At 42.3% G+C, this 11271-nt stretch overlaps 1 pseudogene; it reads right to left on the bottom strand.

Moving 5' to 3' along the window:
* Positions 1–413: 413 nt before the first annotated feature.
* LOC118560788 lies at positions 414–9713 on the bottom strand (annotated as a pseudogene).
* Between the last annotated feature and the right edge of the window lie 1558 nt (positions 9714–11271).

The following is an 11271-nucleotide window of genomic DNA, read 5'->3' as shown; positions in this document are numbered from 1 at the left end:
ACAGCACAGAGCTTACAGGTGGAAGGAAGATATGAGTGCTATCTCTTATCCACATCAAGTGCCACTTTCTCATATAAATATATCTCCTGCTAACTACAGCTAATCCTATATATCAACCTCAAATAACTTACCGTGTATTATTATGAGCTGAAGAGAGCAGTATGTTTGAAAGACACTGAGATACCCAAAAGAGGAAACGTAACCATTTAGAACAATAAGCAGTGCTGAGAGAAGAGCCTACTGTATTTTGTAGGGTACAGCAGTAGAGTATATTGGGACTCTTACTTCTGCCGCTCATTAAACATTGTCCCATCATCATCATCTACTAAGCAAACCAATCAGAATCGAACCATCAGGCACAGAGGGTACTTTGGAAACCAAGGGCAAAATGCAACCAGCCTACAAGGCTCTGGTAGCTCAAGGAGTGAGCTGCCATATCACGTGTAGGCGTAATCTATGTCAGGGATGCCACCCTCTCTGTAGCACGGTTGGTACCATAAGTGACGTGATGGTGGCTGGCTGGCTGAGTATGGTGCCGTTGAGGCTGCCAGCTCCATGGCTGCTCCGGTAGGTCCCGTTCGCTTGGGAGGAAGAGGAGGAGGAGGAAGGGAAAATCGTGTGGATGTAGGTGACGTCCTCCAGCTTAGGTTGCAGGGACTGATGGGCCATAGCTGTCATCTGAAACCTGCTGGAGGGGCCCTGATCTCTAGGATGGAAGTGTCTTTCTTTGTACTGACTCTACATAGTCATCATAATGCTTCCCACCCCGGCCTCTGCTGTATGAGCCTGAGTCACCAGACATTTAACCTGATCTCTGTCCATACCAGCAGAAGATGGCAAAGATTAAGAGCAAGCTCACCAATGCCGTGGCACCACCAATGATTCCAGCTAGTGGCAGAGCTGTTAGCTCAGAGTCCTGTCCCTCTTTGTCTCCACCTTCTCCTCCAGTGCTGACATCTCCAGTCTCTATCTGAGCACAGGCTGGAGTTGAGTCTTTACTGTCTGTGTCCATGCTGCCAGCTCGAGAAAGAAACCCATGCTGGACCACCACCAAAAGAAGTCTCCTGTCGTAGTGGCAGAAAGGCATATGAGGTAACGGGAACGTGGAGTGAGCTGGGTAAGGAGATACTGCCTCCTCTCTCCTGGAACCAAAGTCTCTGTCATTGAGCCCAGAGCTGCGCTGCTTCCCATTCTTAGCCACGACAAACGGAAGGAGGGTGCTGGCTGTGGGTACAGCCAACTCACAAGGACGCTGTCCGGAGACAGAGTTTAACAGTCAGCTCTAAGGCCTCTCTAGATACTTGTCCACCGTTCCCTGGAGGCAGGGGCATAATGAGGCCAGGCTTCTTAGGCCGCAGAATGAAGAGAGAACCTTGTGTGGGGACCAACAGAGGGCCAGTTGTTGTGCTCCCATGAGGAACTACTTGACTCTCTCCAACATCATCTTCACCGCCATCGTTTTCAACTGGGTTCACCACTTCTCCAGGACCAGAACCTGCTGGGGGGCCTTCGCACTGCTCCATCAACGATGTTAACTCTCTGAGTGACTGGCCCCGGACAGGCTCAGGCCCCTGACAGACGAGGCCTCTGACTGTGACTGCTGACCCACGTCCATGCAGCCAGGAATGAAGCCAGCGAAGGTTGCAACCACAGTACCAGGGGTTTCCTCGCAGCAGCAGCAGCTCCAGACTTTCAGTGTCTCTCAGAATTCCCCGAGGCAGACTGGTCAGGTTGTTTCCTGACAGGTCCAGTCTCTGTAGGTGCCTCATCCCGTCCAACGTCGCCCTCGGTATGTGGGTCATCCCGTTGTCTTGTAAGTGTAGTCGTACCAGATGGGCTGAAGGCAGGTTGACTGGCGGAGACTGCAGAGCGTTCCTAACCAGTGACAATTCCGTCAGGTTGGACAGTCGAGAAAAGGTGTCGTCTGCTATGCGTGTGTTGGCCAGCAGATTTCCATCCAAGACCAGACGTCGCAGAGAGGAGAGACCGCGGAAGGCGTGCGTTGGGATGGTGCTGATCCTGTTGTCGTCCAGTCGCAACTCTTCCAGCGATGCCGGAAGGCCCGCGGGGATACTCGACAGGTGGTTCCGAGACAGAAACAGCAGTCGAAGCCTTGGAGTCCCAGAAAAAGCTCGATCCTGGATGCTAACTGTCGATATTGAGTTATCATCCAGGTGTAAACGTTCTAGTAACGGTAACTTGGCCAAAGCGGATCGGGGTAACGTTCGTATATTATTATCCTGCAAATGGAGCTCTCTTAAGGACGGTGGGAGGTGTATCGGAAACTCATCCAGCTGGTTGGCGTATAGGTAGATCACTCGTATAGACGTGCTGCGCTCCAGCGACTGCGGCAGTCCGGCGTTGCTCAGCCGGTTGCTCTGCAGGTAGAGGATGGCAGCCGTTAATGGGAGTGGAGGGATTATGCTCAGGCCACGGTCGTTGCAGTAGACAAAGCCCTCATCACAGCGGCACACGGAGGGACAAACAATGCCATCATCTCCCTCGCCTGTCTCCATGGCGATTGCAGCTGCCGCCAGCTCCAGCACCTCAGCCAATAAGGTGAGGACCAGGAGGAGGAGAAACAGCCAATCGCGAAGCTCAGCAAGACTTTCAGCTGCCATGTTGGTGCACAGATCCTAACCAAAAGAGAAGGAAAAACTAGATTAATACAAGGACAGGTCAATCACTCTAAAGCCAAAGGGGTACTGACATATTACATTCAAATAAAAAAAAATAACTTGACAGTCGAACTGTTTCAAGATGCTAAATTTTGAAATTTCCACCTGCTGGCAAAAGAGAAACCTTTCATCTCAAGAGTTGAAGTGAGTTGGGAATATAAAAGTCAGTTGCCCTGCAGAGAAACTGTCCAGTATTATATGGGTCAGAGCGACCAAGCAGAAGACAAAGTGACATTTAGATTCAGTGAGTGCAACGAGGGGTGGGTTGACCGGCGATAAAGATTACAAGAATTGAAGAAAGCAAAGAGACAACAGAAATGGAGAAAATTGGACAGTGACAGTTGAAATGGGGGGGAATAAGTGAAGAGGGCTTTATTTCCTGGGAGGTTAACAGAACTAGAGCAAGTGACACGAAAATAAAATGGAAGATAGATCATGGAGAAGGAGATTAGACTAATTGGCTGCGGCACAGTTGATGGATCTGAAAACGCACAAGTACCAAAGTTGCTTGTGACAGCACTAGATCTGACCCTGGAGAAAATGAGGATAATAACTCAATAAGAAACACAATTTCAAAGATTTCTGAAGGTTTACTCAGATGCATACTGTGTCTGTTTGAGGTCATGACCACTTGGTGAACTGCTCACAAATTAATAAGCATACCGAGCACTGAGTGCACATACAGTACAGTCTGACATGTTATAATATATAATTTCATCAGGTGGTTATTGTTTGTCAAATTTCTATAAAATATTCAGGAAAGTGCTCCTGGGATCTTCTGTTTTATCCAGAGAAACCTTAATACTGTTCTCTGAAAAAGTATTGGCCCCCTTACAGATTTCTGCTACTTTAGCTACTTTTTTTTTCATTTAAATTCAATCAATTCAAAAAATGCTTTGTTAATCCCAAAGGGTAATTAAAATGTTCCCAATTGTAAAACAACTTTTAATATCAGACAAAGTTAACTTGTATAAATACAAATACAATTTTCAGTAGACAAAAAAGCTATCTAAACCAATCCGGCCCTATCTAAAAAAATAAAAAAAACGTAGTCGCCCCATAAACCTCATAACTGGTGGCGCCATCTTTGATACAACTTCCATCAAATATAAATTTGCATTTTGTCTCTTACATTGATTAATGATTGATCTTTATTATGTATTTACTTATGTTGAGTTATTTTAGTTCAGCTGCATTGGAGTATGAATAGCTTGTTCCGTGCCAGAAAATTTCAATCAGATAGAAGTCTGGACCTTTGACAAGGCCTCTTCAAAATCTTCATTCTGCTTAGGGTTTTTCTTTTTTGAGCAGAGTTGGGGCTTGCTAATTTGTTTTGGATCATCAGCCTGTTGTTTAAACCAAAGTGAACTTGAGTTTAAGAACATAATCTGATTGCCGGACATCTCCTTCAGGAGTTTTGAATGTAGCAAGATTATGGTTTCACTAAACCAAACCAGGCCAACTTCCATCCATCCGTCCATTTTCTAACACGCTTATCCCTATTGGGGTCAAAAGGGGTGCTGGTGCCTATGTCCAGCTGTCAATGGGCGAGAGGCGGGGTACACCAGGCCAACTTTAATTATAAAACACTTTAAACAATCATAGTATCAAAGTGCTAAAAAACACAGTGCATAAAAAGCCTGCACAAAAAATTAAAACAATAAACACAAAACCAATAAAAAAAATCTTGATTTAAACTAAAAGACAATATCTCAGATGGTGCCAAAAGCCAAAGAAAAGAGATGGGTTTTAAGAAGTGATTTAAAAGCAACCTTTCTGAGGCCCAAAGGCAGGTCGTTCTACAGTTAAGGAGTAGTAGCAGAGAAGGCCCGATGGAGGCGATCGTACCTTCTAATTACAGTAAGTTGTCATTTTATACAAGTTTTGTTTTTGTGTTTCTTTTCTAAAAAGCTGAATTAGTTTTACAACAGTTGTGACGTGAAACACCTTTCAAAAAGTCCCACTATTATGTCGTCACACCCTGAAAATTTTCCCAAATGTTTTGCGGATCATCGGGATGCTTTTGGTAAATCTGGAACAGGATTTTTTGTTCTCTTTGATCTGCTGTGATTTCTGCCTTGGAGCTGTCCAATGAATGCTATTTTAGCTTCGTCTCTTTCTTATTGTTCAATCATAAGCACTGACCGTAACACTGCAGGTCTTGATGCTCAATTCCATTTTTTTGTTGTTGCTGAAATCGCACTCCAGCACACTGTTTATGGAAGTAATGATGGATGTAATTGTTACTAAAAACTCCCAATAATGCTTTGTTAAAAAAACTTAATTGGGTTAGGTATAAAAAGACAACAACATAATAGCAAATACTGCCATAGCTGTGTTAGTATGAAGTTCTTTAGAATAGGAGCTGACAATATTAAGACCACATCAAAAGAAGGAGAAAGGTCAGAATAAGAACGGCACAACTATTAACAATAGACTTTTGTGGAGCCTTGACTGCTACTGTTGGAGAGAAGTCTGTGTGGATGTGTAGAGAGAGTCAGAGCATAAAAGACAGATGAAATGTGACATGATTGTTCAGACGGCAGATGCTTTGAAATCTACTAGATACATAACCGACTTACTATCACATATGGAAGTGGCACAAATCAAAATTTATTTAGAGGGGAAAATATCAGATTTGGGCCATAAACACTGCCATGAAAAAGACTGATATGGATTGTAAATAGGCGAAAAGATGGGATTTGGATCGCACTTGCACTTGGTCATACATTAAAATTTCTGCCATGATCTGAAACAATTAAAGGTGAAATAATTTTTCATAGCACAACATGTTTTTTGGTTGAAATTTTATGTTTCCAAAAAAAAAAATCTTTGAGTCAAACTTTAATAGCATCATTTTGCAATTTAAATAAAATAACACCTGCGCTTTCCCCTTCAGTTTAGCTGTTTGTGCAATTTGAGTAAAGTAGTGTAATAAAATTGATAGAAATTACATTTAACCAATAAACTCTTTGTCTTTTGGGTAGCCCGAGGCTGTGAAATGTTCCCTGATGTGAAAGGGCTGACATGATTTGACAGCATATTTGATAAACAAATCCTCCAGAGGCAAGTTTTTTTCTCCCCCTGTCCCCCCTTCTGTACATGCACATGTGTGTTTGTGTGTGAACTCTGTGCTCGATGCAAAATTGCCCCTCGGCTGCAGTCAAAATCCATGCAAAGCAAACAAGAGATGGCGACAATAGAAGAAATGAAGAGGTTGGAAGGGGTTGAGGAGACGATGGAGACTTGGACAGTCAGTCAGGGGAGGAGAGGGGAAATGAGTTTCTGGCAGTGAAGACGGAAGTCGGTATCAGCTGAGTTCGCTGCAGAAAGAAGAAGGATCCAATCCCTGACTGGGTGTTGTTTTTTTTTTTTTTCCCAGCTAGATATGTGTAAAAATAGCTGTGTTTGGTACTTTTATATGCCTGTGTTGCGCGTCTCTGTGTGAAAATGTGACAGAGATCTGTATCTACAACAACCAGCTCCTGTGTCTGCCTGACACAGTATTAGATGCATCAGGGCGAAGAAGTGGCTGCGCCTGAGAATTTGGCATGAACCCTGGCTTGATTTTTCTCTTTTCATAATCTTATTTTTAACTCGAGTCTGATTTTGGAAGACAGGGAAAGTACAACAGATATACACATGCACATAAAGGGAGCGTAAAGGTAGGAGCTGAGACCAGATTGGGATGCTCTATGAATATCAACTAGCATATGTTTCAGTGCCACAACATCCCCACTTCCCTCTCATAATATCTTCTTGGCACAAGCTTGTTTGTGTGTTTTTCGCCCACATGCCAAGGTTTCCAATCGACATGTTGCTTTAATGATCCTCAGATTTTCTGTCCCACGCCGTCCCATGTTCGATCTCCTGCCGTCTCGTCTCTCTGCGTCTTTATCTTTTACAACCATCTACCTCTCCCATCTGCACGCCTTCTCTTCATGACCTGTCATTATATCCACTTTAATGTTTGTTTACAGAATTATCCCTGTCCTCTCTGTCACTGTCTCCATCTTCTCCTAATCCTCTTTTATCATTTCCTCTCCAGTTGTTTGTTGATTCCTACACACTGAGATTGGATCAATCGGACAGGGTTTAGTCTCCCTGCCTACAACTCCCCGGCTCCTCTCCTCCCCACCTTGGCAACAGAGATCTTCTTTTCCATTCAGGTGCAGCAGAACACCTCCCTTTTCTTCCCCTCCTTGTCGTTCTCACTCCTCAGCCTCATCTTTGTTTTAGAGATAAAGTGATCAGAGATTCTGCACCTCCAATTTTGTGAAGCTCATACCTGCCAATACCGATTTTAGCCGATTCTCTTCAAGAACTCCAAATGACGAGTGTATTTTCTCTGCTTTATGATTCATTTAAATCAAACAGTCTGATAGCTAATTGCTTGAAGTAAAATAAAACAATGATTTTCCCCCAAAGGTGCCGGAAGAGAGAGAGAGTTGTCTCTCCCCCACCACCGTAAATCTGTTGATTCAATAAAATCCTGCAGATTGTGGGACAGAGGTTTCAGTAAAAATAAACCAACTAAAAAGAATAATGGAATATATATGTTTCCATTTTACACGATAGATTATAGCGGACTAATTGTGCACAAGACAAAGCAGAGATACCAAAGGATATTTGGTACAAGATACTAGATTCATTCAAAATAAATTACAGCTGTGTCCGGCTTTATAGTTTTAAAAAAAATCTGATTTGCTGCCATGCAGAGCTGTGAAAATGTATTTCCCTCCTCCGATATCTTCAGTTTTTGCTTTGCTTTGCTCGCTTAAATATTTCAGAAAATCAAAGATTTTTTATCAGACCAAGAAAATCTGAGCAGATACAAAAGGCTGTTTCATTACAAGTTAAGTGGGGGGGGGGGGGGAGGGGAACTCTCCAAACTAATCTTTTCATATCTGGAAAAGTAATTTGCCTTTTTGGTAAATCAGTTGACTGTGATGGACCACATTTCTATTTTTGGTTAACTTTCACTAGCCACACACATCCCTGACCACTGCCTGATCAAGAAACAATTTAAATAGAACCTGCCTGACTGCATGAAGTAGGCTAAAGGGTTTAATCGTCTGTCTGGAAATGGTTGAAGTTATTTTGAAGGCCTTAAGATTCAAGTTAGTGTCAGTGGGAGGCACTACCCACACATGGGGAAAACACGGAGAATTGATAAACATTTACCGTCTACTAAAATTACTCCAAAAGTACATTTAAGACTCAGCCAGGAGGTCACAAAACACCCATGAACACGAGTTTTACATGCTTCACTTGTCTCAGTTTAGGTGATAGTTCATGATTCAATAATAGCAGAGAGACTGGGCAAAAATGGCCTTCATGGGAGAGATCCAAGGCCAAGACAACTGTTAACTACAAAGAACAAAAGGGAACAAATACAGCACTTCATACATATATATATATATTATATATATATATAGATATATATATATATATATATATATATATATATATATATATATATATATATATATATATATAAAACGAAATTTGGAGTATGGCTGGGCAATAAATCAACTGTATGAATTAATTTGAATTTGCAATTTATGTAATTATTGAAAAATCGAGTTTTCCAGTTGCCAGTGCAAAAAAAAACCTAGAGTTTAAAATAAATCTAAATGTCGTGAATGTTCAAATTTACTTTTGAAAAACCTAACTCCTCCGCCTCCTGCTGTGAATGAAGCTGCTGGTGGCTACCAGGCGCTGCTCTGGTCTCTGTAGAGAAGGAAAACTAGAGACAGTCCAGTGTTTCTACTAAGCGACTCATATTTGGGGACTTTTCAGACCCCTTTCTGTGTTTTAGCAGCTTCACTTGAAAGCAGCAATCTGTCTGCAGTTACTGTCTCACAACTGCCAGAGCTGTGTGGGGTCTCCCTGTTCCCTCAGCGCTGTCTCGCAGGCACAGGAAGCTGCTGTGTGAGTTTTGTGAAAGGCAAAGTTATTGCACTATTAATCACAATGGGGACACTCATCTTTGTTCAAGAGGAACCTTTTATTTATTTTGCCTCATTTTAAAATTTTGCACTTCAAGCCCAATTGGGGAAATTAATTTTGGTTTGTTAATTATTTTGTGTCAAATTAAAAACAAAGTTTATTTGAATGATTTCCTTGTTTCTAGTTTTTTAAAGAAAAAAAAAAAACGATTGAAATTGTAAATCAGACATATTGTGAAAAATATTTGAGATGTGAGGCCATATCGCCCAGCCCTAGTTTGGAGTGGCCTAGTCCAAGTCCAAACCTAAATCCTACTGAGAAGCTGTAGCATGATGTTAAACAGGCTGTTCTTTTTAGAAAACCCAGTGATAGATTGCATAGGTGTGTTTTTTTTCTTAACAACTAAAATAATTTAGAAACTAGCCTCTGTATTTACTCAAGTTATCTTTGACACCTTCTCTGTGTTTTTAAAACGCCTCACTGATACTGAAAGTGGCTGAATTTGAGTCTTCTTTACTCAGTTGAAACTTCAACACTAAAGAGTGTTGTCTGTGCCAGCTGTTACTGCCTTGGTGTGTTGTTTACTGATGGATTTGTGTCTAGATTTGTGTCGGCCAATCATGGTTTAGGGGTGGTGGAGCGTAAAATTAGCCGCTTCCTAGGCAGACCTCTAGCTTTTTGCCTTAATGTCGTCTTCCCCAACGCCCCACATGTAAAACAGGTTCTGAGAATGGTCACTCTTAAAGCACTGAACCTTTGTGGGTTTTTTTTTTCTTCCTCCTTTTCATGAAGCAGAAAACGACCGGTAAGTGTAGTGAATCTCAATGTGATGAAAGCACAGCCGAAGACGTGTGTGTGTGTGAAAAGTCTGATCGACCCAGTGTGTGATTGCCGTGGGCTTTCTAACCTGCTCAGTCTCTGTGCCTTTCACGTCCGCCGCAGCTTTGTTTTTTTCCTGTATCGGGGATTTGTGGAGAGGAGTATTAGAGTGTCTGTGCGTGTGATTGAGGATGTTGCTTTGGATCTCCCTGTGTTAGCACAGTTTCGCAGCCTCCTTTGAATCGCTCAGAAGTGTAGCCTCTGTCCTTGGGCTGTTGAATCTTCCTCAGCTTGGGTGAATTATGATAGGGATGATGATAGCCTGTACTCCAGGGCTCCACAAGAAGCAACACCAGCATGGCTCAAAGCCGCCACGGCGTCCACATTTGTGTGTGTTGGGTGCGTGTTAGTCCTCCTGCCAAGCTTGTTCTCTCTTTCTGGGGATGGGGCTTTCAGGCCTGCCAACTTAAGTCATCTTCATTGAGTGTCCAGAGGTTTAATTCTGAAACCACTCCTCCACACCCAAATGCTCACGTCGGGCAGGCAGGCAGTCAGAAGATGGCTGACAGCTTAAGGGTTCTCCTTGGAAAGTCGAAAAGCAATCCCGGATCCTCGTGCAAGCACTGGGTCATGCAAAAATAGTACTGCGCCGCGCTACGCTCGCTTCGAAAAGGCAGGTAGTGATTTTAATTGATGAGCAGCGGGGAAAGAGACGAGAAGAAGCGCCACTTAGTCCTCCGAGGAGAAAATCTGGTCTCTCCCTTTTTTAGGTTTCACAATCACAATTATGACAACGTAAACGTCACTGGTGACGATAATTAAAATGTTTAGAGGCGCTCCCTCTTTAGTTCACACAGATCGTCTGCAAAGGCAGAAGATGATCACGGGCCGTAAACGGTCCACTTGGAGCTGCGTGGAAGGAGTTCTGCTGCAGCCTTGAAGAAACGGATCCTTCACTTCAGCAGATGAGCCAGCCGCTGGCCGGGAGTCGGTGGTCGTTCATCTGAAAAGACAGAGCCCATGGGAAGAAAATTAGAATTTATGTGGAGATCACGACGTAAGGATGAAAAGATGTGATTAGTTTTAATTTATGTATTCTATACTTTTTGTTATTCAGCTATGGATTAATTTAATTCATGTATTATTATTATTTATTGATGATTATTATCCATCCACCCATCCATCGATCCATCCATTTTCTAACCCGCTTAGTGCCTCTGATGAAGAAAATAATAATTTATAAAGTTTTTTTCCACAATTAGTATTTTTATTATTTATTATTAACAACAATAACATTTTTATTGTAAAGGTTATGGACACATTGATAAAAAATTAATATTTAACTGAATGAAAAAAACAAACTCGTAAAGCAACAAATAATCAGACTTTCTAACAGGAACTGACTCACCATACCTTCTTTCATTGATGATTACATCAGAATTCATTCATAACATAAAAATTAACACATTAATATGATTAGCCTCCCATTCATAAACATAAAAACACTGCCCAGGTGTGTTGTTGTCATTAGTTTTTTTTTTATTTTTTTGCCAGGTAAGCAGCCCCCCCATCCCCGCCCTCTAAGCTGACTTTGGCCCAGAGTTGGGGGCCGCCAGCATAGATGGAAGGTCTATAACTCGGCTACAGTCAATTAAAAATCACTGATTAACTTATGAAATGACCCATAAAAACCATTATCCTCCTGGCAGAACTAGGTTTTACAATGTTTGCCGCCGCTGATTTATTTGCAGAAGGACCAACACCGTGATTTACTTTCAAACTTTTGTCACTGCTGACTAGCGAACCCCATCCCAACCTGTGT

Source organism: Fundulus heteroclitus, unplaced genomic scaffold, assembly GCF_011125445.2.
Source record: "Fundulus heteroclitus isolate FHET01 unplaced genomic scaffold, MU-UCD_Fhet_4.1 scaffold_487, whole genome shotgun sequence".
In the NCBI taxonomy this organism is placed as follows: Eukaryota; Metazoa; Chordata; class Actinopteri; order Cyprinodontiformes; family Fundulidae; genus Fundulus; species Fundulus heteroclitus.
The sequence above is the reverse complement of the archived record's forward strand: the minus strand, read 5'-3'. Positions and strand labels throughout refer to the sequence as shown.